The sequence below is a fragment of the Macrobrachium nipponense genome, chromosome 46, assembly GCF_015104395.2.
Source record: "Macrobrachium nipponense isolate FS-2020 chromosome 46, ASM1510439v2, whole genome shotgun sequence".
NCBI classification, from domain to species: domain Eukaryota; kingdom Metazoa; phylum Arthropoda; class Malacostraca; order Decapoda; family Palaemonidae; genus Macrobrachium; species Macrobrachium nipponense.
Window position 1 is genome coordinate 15,127,581 of NC_061106.1, and position 24,399 is coordinate 15,151,979.

At 37.1% G+C, this 24,399-nt stretch overlaps 1 pseudogene; it reads left to right on the forward strand.

The window, feature by feature from the left end:
- Positions 1–17,005: 17,005 nt before the first annotated feature.
- The window catches only part of LOC135214646 (peroxisomal N(1)-acetyl-spermine/spermidine oxidase-like), a 9,194-nt pseudogene continuing 1,800 nt past the window's right edge, over positions 17,006–24,399 (forward strand).

The window sequence follows — 24,399 nt, forward strand, 5'->3', positions numbered from 1 at the left end:
GTATTTTACTGAACGATTCTATTTTTATGCTCCTTGTGCTTCGCTGAAGCTGTGGGTTAGCAAGAGGCCCAACCAAGTTGTATAGTCTTGTAGAGCTCAGTTGCTTTGTTGACGTCTTAAGACTCCCATACACTGAATGATTATCTGTATCGTTCGCAAAAACACTATGTATGGGCTTGTCTGAATGCAAAAGTGGTCGGAGCTTCGTGTATGAACGATCTCAGCGGAAATCTGTCACGGCCAGCCATGTCTTCTTGAGACAAAATCTTTGTTCAAACTGAAATCGGTGCGGAGATCGTTCATACTGTATGAATAGTGTGTGTGTGTGTGTGTGCGGGTCGATAACGACAATCGTTCAGACAATCGTTCAGTGTATGGGGGTCTTTAGGACCTTGGTTATATTGTAATAACTTTGGTAGTTTCTTATCAAAATCTGCGAGTTATTCACCTTTAGGATTCCGATGTCGTAGGTACGTCATAACTTTTCCTATATATTCAGATGTCCTTTGGCTTCTGCTGGAGGGGTGACCCCTCACTCAAACCTGGGTCACCGGTTAAACTTAGAACAGTGGCCTCCGGGTCCCATAGGGAGCGCCAGAAGAGGGCCCCTCTGCAGAATTGAGGACACTAGGCTCCCTCCGGAATCCCCAGAGGAGTAATGGGGATCCTGAGGAAGCCCTTGGTTCCCTAATCCGACAGAGGGGCAAGTTTGATTCCATGGAGTGGGGCATTCTTAATATATAATATCTTCCCTGTTTTAGCTTGGAACCCAAGGACGCAGGTTGGACAAGAAGTCCCTCTTCTTCGGGGCCTCAGGCAAAAGCCAGAGTGAATCCCAAGGGTTTTGGCAAAGCATTGAAGTATTTCTACGTCATCAGAAGTTGAAAAGGGGTGATATAATACAGATAAATAGTGTAGCCACTGAGAATAGCTAACCAAAGCTTAATATTTTTCAGACATCTATCCCCGACGACCTTATTCAAACCTCATCTCCGGTCAGCAAGATTTTCTGGGACGAAGAGGATGAAAACAGCAGCAGTCACGTGCTGATCGTTGCTGAGAACGGTCGCACTTCGTATGCTGCTAGGCACGTCATTGTCACGACTTCGATCGGTCATCTGCAGGAGAGGCATCAGACGCTGTTTCAGCCTCCTCTTCCAGCCTCTTATACGAAGAACTTCGAAGTAGGAAATCATTACGTCTTTGTTTGTCAAGAAATTCTTTCACGTTTACTTGACGGGAAAACTACCAATTTCATTTATATATCCTCCTGAATGGCTATTCTTCATAATATATTCATAAATCATCTTAACAGGAGAAATTCATATTTCAGCTTTGTTTTTAAAGATAACGATGCAAAATTAATTTCCAACAGCCTGCCAAAAGAATTCACTTATTAGGATTCTTAAGATAGGAAAGTTATTGTCACGGTTTGAAAAATCATGACGAACACTTACTAACAGTAATAATAATAAAAGAGTCCTACTTTAATGATAAAGAATCTTAACATAAGAAACTCAAGTATTTGTCTTTACAAAGAAATTCGATTATTTTGTGAATAAAATCTTCAAATACGTTCTCCCAAGTATTGGTTTTCGAGTATTTTATTTGAATAGAGCTTCTTGATTTTTAAAGAAAGGAAGCTTACAGAAAAAATTACTTCTGGATTGTATTCCTTTGAATCTTTTCCGGAAGACGCAGAAAACAGATAATTTTAAATTATATTAGTCCATTTGTCTTTTTAGTAACTTTCATTGAGTTATTCAGCTATTTAGGTGATTCGGTTCTATAGTACTATATAGGCTGAAGGGTGCTTGTCTTAATTCTATTAGCTAACGCGTCGAAAACCATGTGATCAAATAATTATGAAAGTCTCATAAACTGTAACTACAATCGCGTATTTTAAACAATTTTTGTTGAAAAACCTCGCAATGTTTAGTTTAGTGTCGCTGGAAGTGAATGAGAAGTAAACAAGAATGTTAGTTGTCATCTAAACGCAGAACACACCCTTACACGTTTGAGGTCAGAGGGTTTGTAACAAACACATGCGCTGCTGCAGGTGTTTTCAATCAGCTTAAGTGATGTGCGTCATCTTGCATTTCGTTGTTTACAACTACAGCAATATTGCAACATACCGCACACGAAACCGGTTAACACACGCACGGTCTATAGGTACCTAGACTGTGAACGTTCACACGTATATCGCCACGATGTATGCAGAGGGGTTCACTTTCCAAGTTCTCAAACATTATTTCTGGGGGTGAATCCAGAATTAATATTAACTATATAAATAGTAAGGAAATTCGGGCTAAATGTACTGAAACGAGCTTAATTTTACGTATTCTATTCGGAACCAAAACCCAGGCTCGTAATAAGAGCAACACCCGAGATTTCGCGAAATTTAGGAGCTACCAAAGGAAAGTTATTTTGGAATAGCAGAATCATGTGCGTGGGAATAGCTAGAAAACTTCAGATAAGTTCACAGGGACGTGTGGTGACATAAACTGACAATTTAGCTAAAAAGATTTTTAAGAACGCCATGAAAAGCCGTGGAAATGTTGAAAGCAATATGTTAAGGTTCCTCAGTAACCTAAGAATGCGTGAGAAAATGACAGGTAAGACTAGAAGGAGATCAATATAGTTCATCATATTGCGTTCTTTCATGCATTTAATACTCACACTGTTGTTTATGGTGTTCGTATTCGTGTTTTTAAAGTTTCAGGTACGTATTTATTATGCATTCTGTAGTTTATCATTTACATTAGTTGTCATTTCTCTTTTGCGATTTTCATCTGGCTACAGGGTATCTACTTGGCCGTGGCCGATAAGATTATGATTGGATGGCCTGAGCCTTGGTGGGGAAGTCAGGATCCGTTGTTCTTCTTCGTCTTATGGACCAACCAGACGCTTCCCAAGGAAATGGTAAGGCTTTGTTTGGCTCAGTTAGTCAATATCTGAAAATATCAAGTTCTTCTTCTTTCTCTTGCACACAAGCACACATAACGTCACATTTAATAAGTACCAGTTTTTTTCTGTTTTCATTCCCATGATCCATAAAGTACATGCTCATTCATACATCTCTGTGTAATTTTCTCAGTATATTTATATATAGCAGAAGGGCCGTGATAGCTCGTTTGCCTTCCCCTGGACTTCACAGTATGGGGGTCCCGAGTTCGAGCTCCGTTCAAGGATACATTCCAGATGCAAAAGAACCTCACTGTCCTCGTGAGCTAGTGCTGAAGATTTTAGGGAGCCCATAGGTCTATTACCTGTGATTCGTCAGCAGCCAACGCTTAAGTTTTTCCTGGTTCTAGCTTGGGTAGAGAGGAGGTTTGGGAATTGATATGTGCACATGTTCAGTCTCAAGAACATAAACGACGGCGCAATGACCTTTCCCACGCCTCTGCAACTAAAGAGGGACCTCTAAATGGGTGTTAGTTTGTCCATGGACTCTTTATAACCATTGCACAGTTGTACTGACATCTAAAAGTGTTGCTATGAACAGTTTAATTTGTTCTTTGTGTGTGTGTGTGTATGCTCGGCTTTTGGACTTAAGCGAGCTATATCAATTTACCTTTCTAACTATCAAAATTACTATTGTTGCTTCAGAATGTTTGCAGGTTTCTTCAACTTGACTTCGTCTTGTGATTCCTGTGACTTTGCAGTTCTTCGTGAGAAGAAAACAATGTCGACTTGCTGTGTTTGTGTTGTTTGTTATTGCCCAGAATCTGACCTTAGTTCAATGATTTTACGATCCCATCTTGGCACCTTTAGGACTGGCTCTACGGGATCACTTGTATTTTCACCATCCACCAGCAGCCAAACATCCTGGAGATGTTCGTCACGGCAGATAGCGCAAGAAGGATGGAAGTCCTACCAGAGGGCGTGGTCAAACAGCACATCCTTCACCTCCTCCGATCGTTCAGTGGTCTCCCTGTTCCGGAACCGACATTCTTCAAAAGGTAACTTGTCATGATGAGGTTCGTGTGTAAGGCTATAGGTGTAAGCTTTTAAGGAACTGCAGAATGTACTGGTAGTCCCACGCGGAAATTATGCTTTGGGATGAGCTATGTTTGTTCGTTTGCTTGTCAGTTTACTCGTATTTGAACATGTGTGTGTGTGTAGAGAGAGAGAGAGAGAGAGAGAGAGAGAGAGCGCTAATGTCCTTTAGATTTCACGTTTTAACTTCAGGAAGGACCTTTCTGTGAATTAAAGTTTCCAGCATCAATTGAGAACCTATCGTTGCCTACACATTTTTAAACTTATAGGTATCTGCACTGTTCATTTCTATCAAATCTAAACGTATGATTTCCCAGGGAAGAATGAACAGATCTCTTGGGTTATAAAAAAATGCCAGTTAGTCCTGCCATTCTCAAGAACAAGAAGCTTAAGCAGAATTTACTTTAGCCAGTATTACATTTAAGTGATAAAATCTGCTTGAACGCGCTGATTGTTTACAGCAGTCATTCATTTGTTTGGATATTGTCTCGTTATCTGAAAATCGTAAGAAACACTAGTAAGGTGCGTCCACACGGTCGAACATTTCAGACGGACAAACATTGTTACCATATCATAGACGAAGTAGGATGACGTTATAAGTGTTGAAACGATGGAAATAGATCTGGCAACAAACAGTGGTACCAGATGAGGTTGTATACCACTGCTTTTACTCTGCTCACAAGGCAAAGACCGACAGACAATTGTTCATTGGTAACAATGTTGATCCGTCGGACATTGTTCGACCGCGTGGACGCACCTTCACAAAAGAGAAAACTTTGTACCACCAAGCAGTGTGTTAAGAAAAAAAAACATTGTAATTTCATCTTAATCGCTTTTAATCAGTGTGCTTGAACATCAACCTTTTATATCTGTGCTCTTTCCTTTTTTTTTATCATCCTACATAGGAGCAAGTGGGGTCTCGACCCCTGGAAAAGGGGTTCGTATTGTTCCCTCGTCACCATCGAAGCTGAGCAAGCTGGCCTCCAAAACCGCCGAGAGTTCACCACACCTTTGACGAACGCCAAGGGTGTTGAAGTAAGCAGTATCCCCTGAGACCTTATCCATGTAAAAATAGAGGAAAATTAATTTCCCTGTTATATTTTAACCATTTGTGATATATTTTAGCATAGTAAAGTCAGTATGAAGTAGTCACAGCCTATGCACATCCTCAGCAATAAATCGAAGAAATAAAGTTTTGTAGTATTTAAAAGGTCCCAGATATAACGCGTATTCCGTAGGCAAAATGGTGTTGCTTCAGATGAAAGGATAATTCATGTTGCCTATGCTATGGGTACAGATTTCTAGTTGATTCTTTCGGTAAGTGTATCGAAAAGACTTGTATAACAGACACACACATATAGTAATATGATATATTCATATATATATAATATATATATATATATAGTATAGTATATATATTATAATATATATTATTTCTTCTATATATATATATATATATATATATATTAATATATTATATATATATATATAAAACTAGCAAGAAGCGAGTTATTTAAGAACCTTCACACATTAAGGTGGTTAAACTATTTAATATTGATAATATTAGTAACGAAAAGGCGACAAAGCAATTAATGATTAATTACCAGGGCTTCTGTTCGGTTCTTCTCAATTCAGTGGTCGAGTATCATTCACAGGTTGTGCTGTGGGCAGGAGAACATACCCACGATACCCGTTACTGCACGGTTGACGGAGCCATGGAGACGGGGGAGAGAGAGGCCCGAAACCTACTCGAAATTCTCAAGACGACATCTGCGAGCCTCGCTCCCACAGGCGATCAGGGAACAACAGCGCCATCTGCATAGCGACCAGCGACCGTCATGAAATAGACTTCCCTGGACATTTGTCCTTCTACTTGTCTTGAATTCGACATTGGGAAACTAATACGCTAACCTTGTTGTTTTGAAGACTGTTATGACCTGTTTTGTTTCGTGTGTTTTTAGGTTGACGAAGGGGAAAAGAAAATAACTTCTTGTAGCCACCGAAACAAAGACGGGCCTAGTCCAGCTGCGGGGAAACAATTAAGGTTTCCCGGCCTGTCTCCCCTCACCTTACTTTCATTTTGTCTATTTCCTTAGCAGTAATCTCAGGAGGTTAACTAGCTCTGTTCTATTTCACTCTAAAATTAGCATTAATCGCCTGAAGTGATGTATTTGCTCTCTCTCTCTCTCTCTCTCTCTCTCTCTCTCTCTCTCTCTCTCTCTCTCTCTCTCTCTCTCTCTCTCTCTCTGAGTCTGTAGATCCTTAAGCTGTTCTTGTATCGGGAGAAATAAATTTTGAAACTTAAGTTGTAGCCTTCATTTTTACCTTTGTACTGCCATATCGTACTACCACGAAAATAAACATTATTATGCATGTCTGCGTAATACATTTCACTATGGAAAGTTTTCTGATTAAAAAAATCCCTATGGTAAGGATTTTCCTTTACAGAAAACCAGGCGCATTTCGGATGTAAAAATCAAGGAAATGAGGCCATAGCAATCGCACATGCCTTAACTAACCTTCCTAAATTTTAAATCAGCGTAATGCAGTCTTAAATTGTATTAATCCGGTACGTAGCGCTATTGTAATCTTTGCGGTGTGTTTAGTACAAATCCGTTAGGGATGGCTTACTGCCATCCATAAACGAAAGATTGTAAATATCACAAAGCCAACACCTTTGACAAAGTCTAGGGTCTTTATGATATTTACAGTCTTTTGATTATATTTTCACGGTCAACTCCAAAGGGCTTGTACTAACACGCCGCGAAGGTGGGTACCAACTGGGTTATTAGTAGCTACCACCATAAACGAACAGTAGCGCCTCAGTGGCGTGATCGGCATGTTCTTGTTACTGCCACTTCGTGGCACGAGTTCGAGTCTCGGGCATTCCATTGATGGGTGAGATGTATATTTGTCTGGTGGTAGAAGTTCACTCTCGACGTGGTTAGGAAGTCACGTAAAGCCATTGGTCCCGTTGCTGAATAACCATTGGTTCCATGCAACGTTAAAATAACAACCACACAAACAAAGTTAAAGTTAAAAAAAATTGTATGAAATAAATAAGGATTAAAAAATAAAATAAAAGGAATTATGTTAATGATCGCATTGGAAGAATAAAAATTATGTATATATACTTACACACACACACATATATATATATATATATATATATATATATATATATATATATATATATATATATATATATATATATATATATATATTAGGGTTGGGCTGTTGCCTTGTATAATTAAGGCACCCTATGAGGTAATGTATATATATATATTATTAGGGCTGTTGCCTTGTATAATAAGGCGCCCTATGAGGTAATGTTAGACTTGTGATAATCTTACGCTAAGTTGGTTGGTTATGCACTTCCATACTCATTGGAGTGTCTTGGGGTTTGTAGATCACCTACGAAGTCGGTATTATCTTCTTTGGTTATGACGACGATGTGTTAAACTCATGATGATTCGGCAATGATGTGAGGTTCTAGTAGAAAACACGAAGTATAAAAAATACTTATATTCTCTGAGATTACATGATGAAGTTCAGAGGAAATTTGTACAGGTCTTCTAATGACGATGGCTTGATCGCTTCTGCCAATGATGATGGCTAATTCTGTTCTGTTCTCACTACCATCTCGGTTACAAGTCATAAAGGAAGCAGACAGTAGCTCGAACATATGAACATACATACAAATGAGACACATTACTAATCACGTAGGCCGTTTGAATTATAGGTCGCGGTAGTTGTCTCAAGCAGGGAGCTTGGACTAATGTTTCAAAACAAATGAATGACCACAGGTGATGGCACGTCACCTTAGCCTACTTTATGTATACGTCATCTTAGCCGTCTCTGGTCTGATCACATTTCCTGCAAGCAATCTGGCTGACCTCTTTAGTTTTAGTTTTATATATATGGAGTAACATTCCATATTTTTATTATGTAATCACTTACATAAAAGCTCAGTCAGCTACCAAAACCAAACACTGAATATTACTCAAGCTTGACTTGCATTTGACTTATAGGAGTGTGATACAGACACTATGTGAATATATATAGATATAAAAAAAAACTTATAAGTAAAAAAAAAATTGATGGTGTACACAAATATTAGATTCAAGTAATAAGATATAAAACATAATATGCATAAAATGATTATTTCCGTAAAATAATAGTGATCACGTAATATATACTGATACAGGTTTTCCGGAATTCATCTCTTTAAGATACATATGTTACAGAAAATACTAACTTGTGACTCTGATAATTGGCATAGTAATAAAGATTAACATGATAAAAATCATATTTTAACTGATAAAAATTCATATATGAATTGATAAAAATTATTAATGTTTATGCTGATTGATTCGTTGATTTTTATGCTAGTTATATATCTGCAGTTATTGGTAAGATAAAAGGTAAGCAATTGATGATTATGGCTACCTGAATTTTATTTTATTACATAATGTATATGGATTCATATAATTTTATCGATTTAATAATATGTTGCACTTTAAATAGAATTCCTAGTGCGTACACGCAAAGATATATTTCGATTCTGTTATTTATGATCATTTATATATAGATTCCTAGTGTGTACACGCAAAAGATATATTTCGACTCTGTTATTTATGATCATTTATATATATAGGATACATGATACTTTATATATAGGATACATGACCGAGGTTATACTACTACATCATTTTAACTAGCGTTCGAATAACTTTTGTTTCGTCCATTAACCACAGTTTCCAGACAACCAGCTAATAGGCCAAATGAAATGGCCAATTCCAAATGGTTAAAACAGGGGAAAATTGCCTGGCGGGGTCCAACGTTCTATTTTCGGCCTCATACTTGTTCTCTGCATCCTAAGCCACACGAATACGTTCGCGATGAATAAAATCATCCCCAGCAGAGTCCTTCGCCAGCAACGTAGAGTTGAAATATCCTTCCTGGTCGAATTATCGAAAGTATGTCCCTTTTGTAGTCGATTTCCCCGACAGCCGCCAGAGCATTCCGCATTAAAATAAAAACAAGATTAACGATGGGATACGGGTGTCGGTCGAAGAAGTCCATGAAATAAGCTTGTTCACTTATGATGGTGCTTATTCCTTTCACATTGTAGGCGGTTGTTACTTGACTGCAGTCATCCGCAGCGACGAACAATTTTTTTAAGTTGCGATGTGAAACTCTCGTACTGCAGGATACTGTAACCAGGTTCCATTAATCAGCCTGCAAGTGAAATTATACTTGTCACAAGGGCAAAGTAATTTCAGACTTAACCCACATGAATTCGCTGATATTTTATCGAATTCAAAAGAGTCAGCTGTACAAACTTTTTTATCCATGGCATTATAACAATAAGTGAACCTATTCAGGTCTCTGATGACTGTAAAAATATCCAAAATTATAAAAAATAAACAGATATCAATACGAATCCCAAAGAAAATTTGATATTACTGGTAGTAAGTTACTAGACAAAGAAGTGGAAAACGGAGCTATTTGTAAGATTGCCAGGCAACATAAGAGTCAAAGAGAATATTAATCATGATTCTGTCTTTCTCTATGCTAACTGAAATTAAGCTGTGATAAAATCCGATCTTATGTGCCCCTAACAAAAGTTTCATGTTCAATTTTCTCGCGCGCATCCTCTGAGGTTAATTTTTAAACTTTAATAGGCAGGAGATGCAAAGAAAAAACCCACTATGTAACTAATTTCTATATTAAACTGGGTTTTTTTGTTTTCTAGAAAATTTTCATATCCATGACACCTGATACTTCTAAATGTCCGTTTACCAATATCATAAGCTGATTTATTGACTCTAATTGTCTATGAGGTTCAGAAAAAATTAATTCATTTTGATTGTTATAGAAATTCTATTTGCTTATTTTGTTCATTGATTTTAAAACTATTGCAAGTCCTTAACTAAAGTTGCATTGCACACACGCATAAGAATAGGTCATGGCTATGTCATGTCATCGTGACCTATGAACCACATGTGAAGTTCATGAGCTAAGCATTCCTCTCTCTCCAGTTAACCTGCTTTGCAAGCGCGAGACGACACACACAGATGAAGCCTGTGCAAGCAGATTATTGAGGTTAAAAGGAACAATGATGAATGGGCAAACGCGCCATGCACCTTCTAGACTGATGACCTCATCACCTGGCAGGAGATTGCTCTCAGCCAGCTTATGCGTTACGTTACTTGCTGTAATAAATACGACTTTAGTACTTTCAAATGATATTTTTTTGTTTTAATACTCCATCCACATGAGAAGAATTTCTGAAAAAAACAGTACCAAAATTGAACAATATATTAGTTTCATGTTGGAAATCTGCATGATTGTAAATAAATGTAATTATGTTAAATTAGATATTCCTTATTCAAACTAATGAAAAGGGTTTCCATTTCCATACAAAATTTTATATATACTATTTGCCCTGTATAAGATTATTCGCATAGATATACATTTTCACTTCTAGACTTCCTGACTTTAAAATCTCTTTTATTCATTTATTATTTATTTATTTATTATTTTTTTTCATTGACTACGAATATAAATCACCGGGACAGACAATATGTCAGTAGGTTTTAATATGTGTTTGAACTTTTAGCTTATTTGTCATTACTAAAGCGTTAAGTTAGAGTTCAAATCTTTACGCATATATATTTGGATATTTAATTAACCTATGGTTACGTTTTGCTTATTGATTTTATCGTGATTCCTTTTTTGTTATAATTTGTAACCCTTCCGACTTCTTACGGAGTGTATTATATTGGCTCCACTTGTATCCATATTTATTTTATTTTTTATATTTATTTATTCATATATTTTTTATATATATATTTGATAAATTAATGGTTGGCTTGAATATGTGGAAAAGTGTTCTAGCGGCGTACCGTATAAGGCTACTTGCGGTATCAATTCTATAGATACAAGATATGAATGATAAAGGTATTTAAAACCGCGAGAACAGCTATAATCCCGTTCGGATCCAATGTCACAAGTTGTAACTCGTAATACATTGACACTTTCCTATTTATCTCTTATTCTACCAAACCGATTGACTCTGGGTGATAAAATATAGTATTGGTTTTCTTAATGGAAAGGAATTCACACAACGAGTTAAGGAGATTATTATTGATTTACACCACCCGAGTCAGATTATCATGTGTTGAATTCCATGTTTACTGATTTAGCACTAATGGCGATAGAATGTCCTACTATATTGTCGGTGGCAGTAACAACAACGTTTAAAATGCTACTTAGGCTGATCAACCCAGACCAGCAAAATCACGATTTTCAGTCTGGAGAAAGCGTTACTGTCATAGGCTAGTCAAAATCTGTTGATTTATACTATTTCCGTTCTCATTAAGAACTGTCTGTGATTAGACTCTCATGGTAATAGTGTTCATGCTTATTGTAAAAGCACCTGACCTCTGGTAGGATCAAGAAGAGACATGTGTTCATGTTTATTGTGAGAGCACCTGAATTAGAGACCTCTGGCAGGATCAAAAAGGGACATGGTCTATTCCATGGTCTGTATAAAAGTTGCAAGTCAGAATAAGCATATTTGCGGCCAGCTCTAGGGAGAGGTGGACTTGTATTATCTCTCTCTCTCTCTCTCTCTCTCTCTCTCTCTCTCTCTCTCTCTCTCTCTCTCTCTCTGCCATGCTTCCTTTTTGCTTTTGCCTCTGAAACGCGATTTTAATGCAGTCTGGTTTGAGTCGCTGGTGACAAGTGTTAAACACTGGGCAGTATTTTGTGTATGATAATCACTGTGGCCAGTTGTACAGCAAACGGCGATAAAACTTAATAAATAATTATAAACAATAATAGTTATTGTTTTATTACTAACCTACAAATCTGCTAATTTGCGGAAAGGACTAAAAGCAAGAATGCACGTTTGTCTACAGATCTAAATCCCAAATCGATATCCAGTACATGTTAAATAATTAATTATAATCCTTATCTCATGTTTCCTGACTGTTAGCTATCTGTAAAACGCATCCTGACTAATTCGTTGTATATCCATTGCTTCTCTATTCAAGTACGTAGTAATATGTTACTTGCAACGCAAGAATCTGAGTAAGTTTGTGTTTCGCACTTTTAAAATAATACTAAGAAGGTCAGTACTAAAATAAGGCAATACGTAAATGAAGTTTGTTCTTAATATTTTCACCTGTTTTAATTTCGTAAATAGAATTTCATTCACTTTAATCTAGAGAATTTCATTTAGACCTGGCATCCATGCAAATGACAGTTGGCAAATATCTCACCCGTGAGGGAAGATATTACAACGATGAAACTGTTACGTTTTATCAGTAGCACTTAATTTAAAACTTGCTAGCCTATATTTAGCTATTCCGCGAATCCCTCAAGAGTTCGTACTCATTGTAAATAATAATAATCTGCTTACGAATTACCAACTAGATCTATTGGTTAGTAGCCAATATAAACCGAGAGATAGTTAAAATATCATCATGGGTGAGTTCAAGGACAATATTCAACATATGTAACGGCTTCCTATCGCCTCTATAAGTGCAAACCAAACGCCGATGAACAATGACAGGAGGCCCCGAGAGAGGGACCTCGATGCTAAGTACTAACTAATCCGGCCATTTACTTCCTGTCTGGGAGAGAAATATCGGCCAGTATCAGGGAAGCTCTCGTGAAGTGCAGTTTTGCCATGGTCGTCTGGGTTACATTGTCCGCTTTGTTAGGATTCGTTCCGCTCGCATTTTGTAATCCTGGTACGTAATGACTTGGGTTTATTGATTTTAAGAACTTGGACACTCGCCAGTCAAAAAAAAACAAGGCGTGATCCAACCTACAGATCACTCGAGGCGCGTGCTAAAATCTATGGTCAAATAGCCCTTTCTTACACCGACGAAAATTAAAATAAATACGCTATATTTTATTTGGCATAATTATTCGTAGTGTTTAACATGCACATTATTTATTTTCTGCATTTTCATTCTAATCCATAAATCATAAATATCCTATCCTAAAATTCCTGAATCTTTAACTCAACGCGAAACACCTTCTTCAGACATTTTTAAGCTTTTCCACAGGACTTTCCTAGCTTCCCAACAAGAACAACAACAGCAAACTAGTTTGTGGGCTTACTCCCCAATTAAACAAAAAAAAAGTAAGGAATAAGTATGAATATAGTACTACCTTCATAGCAAGTAAAATTATGGAGTAAGCCCGTGCAGATATATAAAGTATGTATTAACATGACAACAACACTCCAAGTTTCTTTCCCCTTCAAGATGAAATATGTGATTCAAGTTTCACTCTAAAAGAGAAGGGAGGTCGATTTTTTTTTTTTTTTTTTTTTTTTTTGTTTTTTTTTTTTTTTGCATGAAAACCACTATAGCTGGTTCACTTAAGGTAGATTCTTGGATGAGCCCTATTTTCACGAGACGTTTGTTTGGAGGCCGCTGATTGGCTGGTACGAGGAGGTAGCAGTTCCCAGCCAATCAGCGGCCGCCAAACAAACGTCTCGTGAGAATAGGGCTGCATCCAAGAATCTAACCGCTTAAGTGAAGATCAGTTTATAATGTGGTACTCCTAGGGGGGTTGTTTGGGGCCACCTATGGGTCATCAGTCCTCTCCACCCTAAAATGGTAATTGTAATGACCGAAAATACTAATATTGAAGATTTAGAAAATCAAGTAACACAATTGAAGATATAAAATGGGGAAAAATATATTACAAAGATATAAAAAAAATTTGAGAAGAAAACCTATAATAATAATAATAATAATAATAATAATAATATAATAATAATATATAATAATAATAATAATAATAATAATATAATAATAATATTCTTAATTACGATGATAATAATAATGGATTCGGCATTTCCTGATAGAACAGGCATTTGCTGTCCATTTCATAATTTCTACTTAAATTATATATATATATATATATATATATATATATATATATATATATATATATATATATATATATATATATATATACATATATATATATATATATATATATATATATATATACTATATATATATATAGATAGTAGATAGATAGATAGATATATATATATGTAAATGAATCACGAATATATGGAACGTGATGAATATATAAATAAAGACAAAATCCAATCACATTCTGCTAGGCCTTTCGATGTCTTGTCCTTTACTTAGATCCGCTACAGTGGTGAAAACAGCAAGTCGGATATAATTATCCGTCGAGAAATTTACAAGCGGGCAATACGGTTAACGTATAGGACCTGTTTGGAAAATTCTGAGACGTCTTTATCAGCTGATCTTGACGTCATCGGTAGATTTCTAGAAAGTCGAACAGAGGTGAATAAACTAAACAGATGCCACAATTCATTCGCGAAGCAGTGTTTCGTCTGCTCGTTTTGATGGTATGATGGTTGGTTATGATTTATAACTTAGCATGGCTTTATTGTGTTGGTTTTTAGTGTAACTTGTTATTGCGAATGTCTAATTCCCTCTTTGAATTGTTACAAAATTATTGCTGAGTAGATCCACGATGGCTTTAATGTGTCAGCATTTTACGGATAGTGGTACAGCCTTTCCCAATTTTAGAATCTTTATCCTATTGTTTTAAATGTATTCTAAATACAACGAATTATGATTTAATAACAGATTAAAATACTAATATTTACATTTAGCTTCCTTCTTTTTCTAAAGCGGAAATAAAGAAAAACCGGAAGAGAGAGAGAGAGAGAGAGAGAGAGAGAGAGAGAGAGAGAGAGAGAGAGCGAGCTTCGTAACCTTTGATAGGAGAGAATCGTAAATAATTCATAAACATTTGATAACACACCGGGGAGATAAAAGTTCATCGAGTGTGTAGGCTACGTTGGAATAAAACTAAGGTCTCCCATCTCATGATTATGATATTGTGACGTCAAATAAAGGCAAAAAGGTTATTGGACCTAACATAGTTACTGGCATTTCGTCAAATCATTAATAAGAGTCTATAACTATCATCACCACGTGATTGAGACGTCCCAGTGGCATCACAGAGAATGAATGAATGAATGAATGATTTAGAGGTTATCTGGCATCGTGACATCAGAGAGAGAGAGAGAGAGAGAGAGAGAGGAGAGAGAGAGAGAGGAACAGGTTAGTAAAAGTCACCCATACTGCAGCCCTACGCACGAGAAAACCACGAGATGTGGAATACAACGGAATGGCGTATAAAATTTAGGACAAAGGCCAAGCGCTGGGACCTGCGAGGTCATTCAGCGCTGAAACGAAAATTGAGAGTAAAAAGCCTTTTGAAGGTGTAACAGGAGGAAAACCTCAAAGCAGTTGCACAATGAAACAATTGTTAGGAGAGATTGGAAAGCAAGATGGAAGGAAATTATGAACGGAGGTATAGTAAAAAGGGGTTGCTGCTAGGGGCCGGAGGGATGCTACAAAGAACCCTACAGCGCACACGTGACGTAACAACTGACAACCCTAGTCCTCTACATGGCAATGAGATGTGGCGGAATTTTAGCATTTTGACTATTCTAAATATCTCCTGCTTTGCAGCTTTTCGTGTGAAATAAGAGAACCGTAAGCTATAGAGGGTTGTACTACCCAAAACTGGAAAGACAATTATTTGGTGCATTATAGACTACACTGGATATTTAATGCAATAGCCCTGATGTATGGTTCGTCCACCTGGACACTGACCAGAGCAGATAGAAGGTTGGATGCTTTTGAGATGAAGCTGCTGAGAAAGATACTTGGCATTAAATGGGACGATTGTGTTAGGAATGAAGACATCAGGATGAGATTGAGACAAATGCCAGTCAGTATCAGGCTGAAGAGGCGAAGGCTGAAATGGTTTGGACATGTTAAGAGGATGGATGGGAATAGAGACCCCAGGAGAGCACTTGAGAGCAGTACAAATAGGAAGAAGACCACTGGGAAGGCCAAGAACGAGGTGGATAAACATAACGGTCAGAGATCTTGAAGATGAAATCCAGAACCTAGAGGAAGCGAGGGAAATGACTCAGGATAGAGACGGATGGAGAAGAACTGTATCAGCCTTATGCCACTAGCCAGTGGCGGGAAGATAAAGTAAAGTAAAGTAAAGTAGACTGAACTGGAATATTTTATGATGTGATTATCACGACTTCCATTTCTCGAGTATCTACACATTTTCAAGACATAACCTACTCAGCGTAATTGTCATCAGGAGGAAATTTAAATCACAATTTAAATCAAAATCACCCATTTAAATCATAATCGTTAATGTGTTCTTGTTAAGTTCCCAAACATTATGCAAATTAAAATTGAACAAGCAATAAATTGACTGGTATATTAGGTGTTAACGGAACTCAAAACGCGATCAGAAAAAGCAGAAGAATCACAGGAAAATAAATATACTTGAATATTTCTTACAATACATTTTTAATATTAACCCTTTAAACCCTGATACATATAAATAGGAGACTTTTCATTTATTGGGCCGAAAGAGATGCCAGATTCCTTTGCATCTGGGAGCTTTCGTGTCATTGTTTTACTTACACTGTGTATCAGAAAATTTCTTCGCGACTTACTCACCCTGCATTTTTGTTCACGGAACTCACTTAAATCATTATCCTTTTTCTCTTATTCCCTTCCGTCTTCTTTTCAGTTTTCCAGAACGGGACGCGTCCAGTAGACGTCATCGCGGGAAACTATCAGCATGGTGAGTTGCCAGAGGTCGCCGGATTCGCGACGCAAAACGCTGAAATCACAAAAAGATATCTTTAAGAGTCTAGGTCTACAGAAAATTCTTAACCAAAACTATAAGGGACAATAGAATTAAAAACAATATCTATTGAGTTCCAATGACAATGATTAAAACATTGACTGGTTTGATCAGTTAATTCTTTAAAATACTATAAACTGGTGTCAAACGTCATTTGAAATATTTCTTATTCTATGAAATTCCTATTCCTGATAATCATTGCATCTGATGCAACAATTCTATAATTATGTCGTGACTAATAATGGCGTCCGTCTATTATTTTCTGTATGCATTATCTTCTCTCTCTCTCTCTCTCTCTCTGCTCTCTCTCTCATCCTCTCATAGACACTACCGAAAGTACGTTTAAAACAGGATCTGAGACAAACCAAGGGGTCCTTTATTCTAAATTTCTCAAACATGAAAGCCAATATAAAATACAAAGTTAATTGCACTATTAATTTGGTCTCTGTAAAACTATCATTTTAACATTAAGGAAATTAAGTGGCTTCTCTGAAAGATTCATCCTCAAACCAAGTGTCTCCAGAAGAACTGACGTGGCCAGGGATATATAACTAAGATTCCCTTCCAGGAAGTCTTCGGCAACCGAAGTGGGCGTGGTCATTGTCGGAGGGGGCGTGGCCGGACTGACAGCAGCTAAGGTTCTCTTGGAAAACGGCGGCGTCACTGACATCTTGCTTCTGGAGGCCGACTCAAGAGTTGGAGGTCGAATCGGACGCATTGGGAAGGTATGATTGATTGTCTTTATGCTTTCAGTTATTCCTTTCTTTATATATATATATATATATATATATATATATATATATATATATATTATATATATATATATATATATATCATAATATATATATATATATATAATATATATATATATAGATATATATATATATATATATATATATATATATATATATATATATATATCTCCTTCTCGCGTACATTTCATAATGTGTTCTTAACATTTTTAGTTATTATACTTTTGCTTAACCGAATGGCTATTAATGACACAAACTATAATCATTGCACAAAGAAATAACCCTTAAATAGGTTTTTATTTTACTGCATTTTCCTTTCGTACCAGTACCGATCTGAATGTTGGCAACGTTATTCAGTGGATAATGGCGTCTTCTTTCCTTCTCCCAGGTGATCCATTAACAGAAGACGGACCCGAATGGATCGAAGGGGGCCCGTTGAATCCTCTTTATCAACTGGCGCTAGAAATGGGGGAGTTAACACCTGATCTCCCGGAGCCTAAATGGGGTGAATATTATATAATACAGATAAACACAGTAGATAGATGTTTTCTTTGCTTTCTGGTAGCGTTCACGAAATCCTCTGTAAATATACACCAACCAAAAACGCGATCGGTTGTTATTCATAGCTCTGTGGTAAGGAGCGTTCTCTTCGAGATAGAACTTGCCTTCCAAAAAAATGTTTTTAACAAAGTTCTTATCCTTCAAAGATACTTTTCCAATTTTCCAAGACAGACTGTTCTTATCTATCCTAGACACCAGGGTCGTGAGCACCGAAGGGCACGCTGAGGATGGGAGCCTTTACGATGTTCTGAAGGGCCTCCTGGCCGAACTTGAAAGCGAAGGCTTCCTTTTGCAACATGAAAACCGGAGCGTCGGAGACATACTGACTGATAGGTGAAAGTATAAGTATTCTGTCCTTGTTGTTTATTTTTACTTGTCATTAATCTGTTTCTTCCGCGCCATACCGTTGCTTGTGTGGCTACAGTCTTGTAGTATGTAAACAGGTCACAGATTTCATTAGTGGGATCTATTAATCTATCAAAATTGGACTTAATATTGCGGGCAGTATATACAGGCGATAAAATCAAATTTATATACTCAGGTGATACGACGAGGTTCAATCTTAATATATCAATATACTTCATGTAAATGAAGCTGATTATTAATTCCACATAAATAAAACATGATGATTAACATCAGGAAAATATTTCGGGTTAATAAAGCTAACTATTAATTGCGCATTAATATTTCAGGTCTATCCCAAGTTTTTCTGGCGTCCTGGAATCTTACTTTTCCTTTCTGGCATCCTTATTCATTTAGATAGTCTAAATCCTCTGGACGATTCCATCTTATAAAAGGACACGAAATAAATTTGCATTGAATCCTGGTTCACCCATACCAATGAAAACAATCTGAGCTGCATTGTGGACTGGATTGGACCTACGAGGCCATTCAGCGTTGAAAAAGAAACCGAAAGTAAGAGGGTCTGAAAGGTGTACTGAGAGGAAAATCTCTCAGTAGTAGTGAAACAATTGTTGGAGATGGTGGAAAGTCAGATGGAAGAAAGAGAATATGAACGGAGGTACAGAAAAGGGAATGAAAAAGGCTGCAGCTAGGGGCCGAAGGGACGTTGCAAAGAATCTTATGCAATACCTACAGTTCATCGCGTGACGTGCACTAACAGCACTATCCGTAGTTACCTCCTGGTTTTGAATTACTACGTAGATTTTGGTCTATTAATGATTGCTTATTTTTAAAATAATAAAACGTGAAATATTAATTGAACATTAAATAACTCTCACAACAGCACTATCAATACTATGCTTCATTGGCATCGAGTCCTTTCGTTAAAATAAATAGGCCTATCATTATAATCAGTAAAAGTTTCCTTCTTTCTAGTAGGCTTATGCCCTCCATATATCAGTGAGAACGTTATCCGGAGAAAAGTTTTAAAGTTGCAGTACTTGAACCAAAATTCGGTCTCTTCAGTCGATCACAGTGTGTCAATTTCTCTCCTTGGTTAGGTTCCGAGAAAGGCACGAAGGTTGGGACAGTGACGAAGGGAAGGCATGGCTCCACACTCTGGAAAAGGTAATAACACCAAATACCGTAAGAGAACTTTATGTTGCCTTAACATGCTCTGCCATGATGTTTTTGTTGAGACGTCATATGCCCGTGCCTAATTTACATCTTTATTCTCAGGCGTATTGTTTACCTTTGTATGTGCGCTCCGGTGTATTATCGCTGACCGTTGTCGTTTAATTTCATCCGCGTTATACCCTGCTTCTTACTAGTATTTTTTCAACGTGTAGACCTTCCATGTTTACTGTGTGCATAACAACAACTATAATAAATAATAATAATAATAATAATAATAATAATAATCAATAATAATAATAATAATAATAATAATAATAATAATAATAATAATAATGGTCAAATATACGTCGACTTTTCAAGTATGACAAAATCTTTCCGATACAACGGATCTACTTATATGGCTGGTTCCTGGTTCCTAAGCGCTCATCCCCCACAAACACAGTTGCGGGCACACTACACTATTTATGTGAGGCGCAAATCTTTATTGCCTTGTTTACTCATTTTTTAGTTTAACTTTACTTTATGCTACTTCAAAATGTTTATTTTAATTCATGTCTATTATCCGTTTCTGCAACAATGGCAACCCCGAAAAATTAAAGATGTTTCTTAATTAGATATAACACAAAGTATAAACCTTTACCCAGATTTGTCAACAAATGGTGCAACCAATGTCAACCATTTACAGCACCTCCAACAGGCTGCCACAAATATATCCTGCTAAACCACATTTTTGGTGAACACATTCAGCATATCAACACGGAGACTAGTATAAAATAATAAAATGGTGAAACAAATCGTGTATTTCTCAACATATAGGTGTTTACAAGTATGAAAGAAGTTATCCTTTTGGGTTTAAAGGTGAATAACTCTAGTTACTTCATTGTCCGTTTAGCAGTCGAATTTCCGTCAAACCCCAGCTTTGGTCACAGGTCAGGGTGTCTCTATGTAAATAGTGAGTGTTAAAGCGTTTAGAAACCATCCAGTACGTAGCAATACTCTCAAGGACCTCTGTGTTGTAATTTAGCAACATTCTAACTCTAATACGTTATTGTTTTGTGGACTTGAAAATATTTACGTATGTTTTAATGTTTTCGTTCGCAAATTTTTAGAGATGATGGACCCTACCCTTAAATTTTACAAGTAGAGGGGTCACCGTGTGAGATGGGAGTTTTTGGGTGGAGGAAAACACGAAACGAACAAAATGCGAGGACCCTAATCCCACTGATAGCTCTCATTCATATTATGTTTTCGAACTAATATAATGAACTAAGGCAAGGAATTGGTATCCTAGGTTAGGTTAGGTAAGGTTCAGTTGGTTAAGTCACTTACAAACACAAAGAACGTATGTAAAGTTCAAAGCACATATGATAACATAAGAAAAATATATTTTCAAGTTCAAAGTGCAACTATGGTTTTAATTAAAATTTTATGCAAGATTTTATTGAAGGTGTTGATTTTAACTTGAATGTGCTTGGCAGTAAGTCCGAAGAGTTTTTTGCTGGCCATACCGGGGCAGAATAGGTCCTACTTGTGTTTAGCCTAATATATATATAACTATACGGCGTTTGCTATACAAGGCACGTTAGCAGACAGAAAGCTATTATGGTGAGCGTCTCGCTATAAGTGGTGTGAACTTTTCATGTAGTTTTGGTAAAGGTTATTACATACTACAGACAAACAACATTTAAGTATAAGTCGTATTGACCCACTGGTAGCCTACCGTGTGATTGAGGGTCGACCTACATGGTACTATAAATATCGCCGAGAATTTTGAGCTAGAAATCTTGCGGTCGACTTGATCATTGATTCCTCAGCATTCAATGTAGGTGACCCATATTTTCCTTCATTAGTGCTGGCGTGTAATACTCCTATTTTCCCTTGCCGTTTACAATCAATTATATGTCCCCTCATCCTGCTGCTGTGTCAAATCCTTTACACATGCGCATCACTTACCCATATTATCTTCCCTCTTTTTCAGATTACAAACGTCAAAATTGGCACTGGAAACTGGTCTTACCCTGCAGTGGGAGACATGCTCAGTTACGTATCCTTGGGAGAGTCCCACCACTGGAAAAATGGATTCGACGCTCTCATCACTCATTTAACGGTAAGAGTATTAAAGCTCGGTATATTATAACAGATCGCTACCGGAAACTCGGAAAATCACGCTGGCAATGCTTATTTTACGCTGGGATATGTGATGCTTTCGTTATTAGTGTCATAACAATTTCTTGAAGCATATATCATGTTCATTACAGTAACTTACTTTCTAAAGCATCGTATTTCACCAAGCCATTCTCATGTGTGGAAACCGAGAGCTACGTTCACAAGATTATCTGTCTTCTGAAATCAGTTTAGAAAAACTGCAGTTTTTTTTTTACTTTTTCATATTAATAATAAACTGGTTTCACTGCTCAGCAGAAGCCTCAGATTTATAAATTAAATATTTCCATGCATCTAGATTTATGAAAAAGATAAAACCACATGAAAGCAAACCCTTAAGCCAAACGAGATGGACTAATCTCAACATATGGAACATTTCAGAAACCTATCCCGGAAGGAATCATCCGAACGTCTTCTTCTCCCCTGAACAAAATCTTCTGGACGAAACGTGGACGAGTTCTACTAGTGACCAATAATGGTCGGAAGTCGTTTTTAGCCCGGCATATAATCGTAACCGTTAATGATGGTTATTTGAAAGAGGACCATCGAGCCCTTTTCCAGCCTCCTCTGCCGGTTACGTTCACTAGTGATCTAAACGTACGCAAGGCCTATAGATCGTGTATTTACAGTCTTTAATAAGAAAAAATAAATTCTTCTGTCCCATTAAAGTTTGTATTTGATTCTAGTTACTCGTATTTTCCAAACCAGTTCTTAGGGCAAAGAAGCTCGAAAGACAGTTTAGATCAGTCTGTGTCACTTGTTATATCTTGAAATTTACATTAGACCTACCTATTTTTCTTCATGCATTATTTGAATGAAGTAACACAAAATCAGACCTTTATTGATAATTCTTTAAGGTTTACCAAGAATATCTTTTTCCCTTCCTTCTGAGATTAGAATGTTGAGGTGACTGCGTCTAATAAAGTCCAGATGGGATGGTCAGAGCCATGGTGGGGAAGTACCGACCCGCTGTCCATGGTATTGCTTTGGAAGACCTTCAACCTCCCGAAGGAAATGGTAAGTCTCTGCTTCCACTTAAGCAATTATGATTATCGTTTAACTGTAGTTATCATTTCAGTGCTTCTGTTCCTCCTGTTGACAATATATATAAAGATTAAAACAAATGACAACAAAACCCTTGGTAAGACTAAGACCAGGTTCGAAGAAGTTGAATTACAATTACCAATGGCATGACAGGAATGGCTTTACGGAGTAGTGCTGATACGGAGTTTAGAGCAACGGACGAACGTGCTTCAAGCGAATGTAATGGGAAATGAAGCCATCTTGATGGAGGAGCTCTCTGAAGATGTAGTGAAAGAGCACTTCCTACACCTCCTCCGAAAGTCGACGGGTCTTCCGGTTCCCAAACCAACGTTCTTTAGAAGGTGAGTTTGAATGAAATGTGACGTCTTAATAGAGAAACGCGGAGTTTACTTTTATATTATTCATTTGATAGTTTTTATCAGCTTCCGCTCACATTTTCGTTCATTCGTACATTTGTTTTTTGAAAATTTATTAAACACTGTTAATTTATTGTACACACCATTTTATTATGTTAAAGTACATTTTGTTAAATCTGTTTTTATTTATAATAGTATTCGTTTATATTTATTACTTATCTCTTAGATTATCTACTTTTTTATCTCGTTCCATGCGAAAATGTGCACAGTTTAAATAACTAAAAAATTAGAACTTTCTCACGTCGTGTTTATTGCATTTTTGACACGTGTGGTACATTTTTGCTTAATTCTTTTCTATGCGTACGTACTTTGCGTTAGCCGTTTAACGTATTACAAATAAATATTCCCATGAACGAGCAAGTTACCCTTCCCAGTGAAGTTAGGAGAAAGTTTTCATCTTTGTGCTGTTGTTAGTCAGCGCGTGCGAGTGTTCTTTTTCTCCTTCTTCCTCTTCTTCTTCTTTTATTTATTTTAGTAGGAGATCTGGTTCTTTTACTGGAGCCAATGTACTCCCCTGCAAAATCACACCAGAAATACAAAGATTAGTCATGTTAACTTTTATTTGTGGAGGAATATTAGTTTGGTAGTAACGTATATGTTAGCAGTTAAGGTATGGGATGAATGACGAGTTTATCTAAATCAGACGAGGCTCATTCCAAGTGTTTGAGAGTTTGTGTGTGTAGTAGTAGTAGTAGTAGTAGTAGTAGAAGAAGAAGAAACTGCAGCGGGATACCTCGACAACTTAAGGTTCTCTGCAGCGTTCCTTCGTTCCCTGGCTGCATCCTCCTTCATACCTTTTACTGCGCCTCCATTCATATTCTCTTTCTTCCATCTTACTCTCCGCCCTCTTTTAACAATCGAACCACAGTGCGACTGCGAGGTTTTCCTCCTGCTACACCTTTCAAACCTTCTTACTTTCAGCGCCGAATGAACTCGTAGGTCTCAGCGCTTGGACTTAAGCATAAATTCTATATTCTGTTGATGCTGTAATAAACAACACAAAACTAACGCCGTGGAGATAATAAAGTGTACCGGCGCATATCTTTCGGTATCTTTCTAACAAGGACTCCGGAACCCGAGCATTTAAAGGTCCTATAGTACAGTGGTTCCCAAACTAGACCATACCAATGACCCCCAGATATATGATGAGTCCCAGTCGA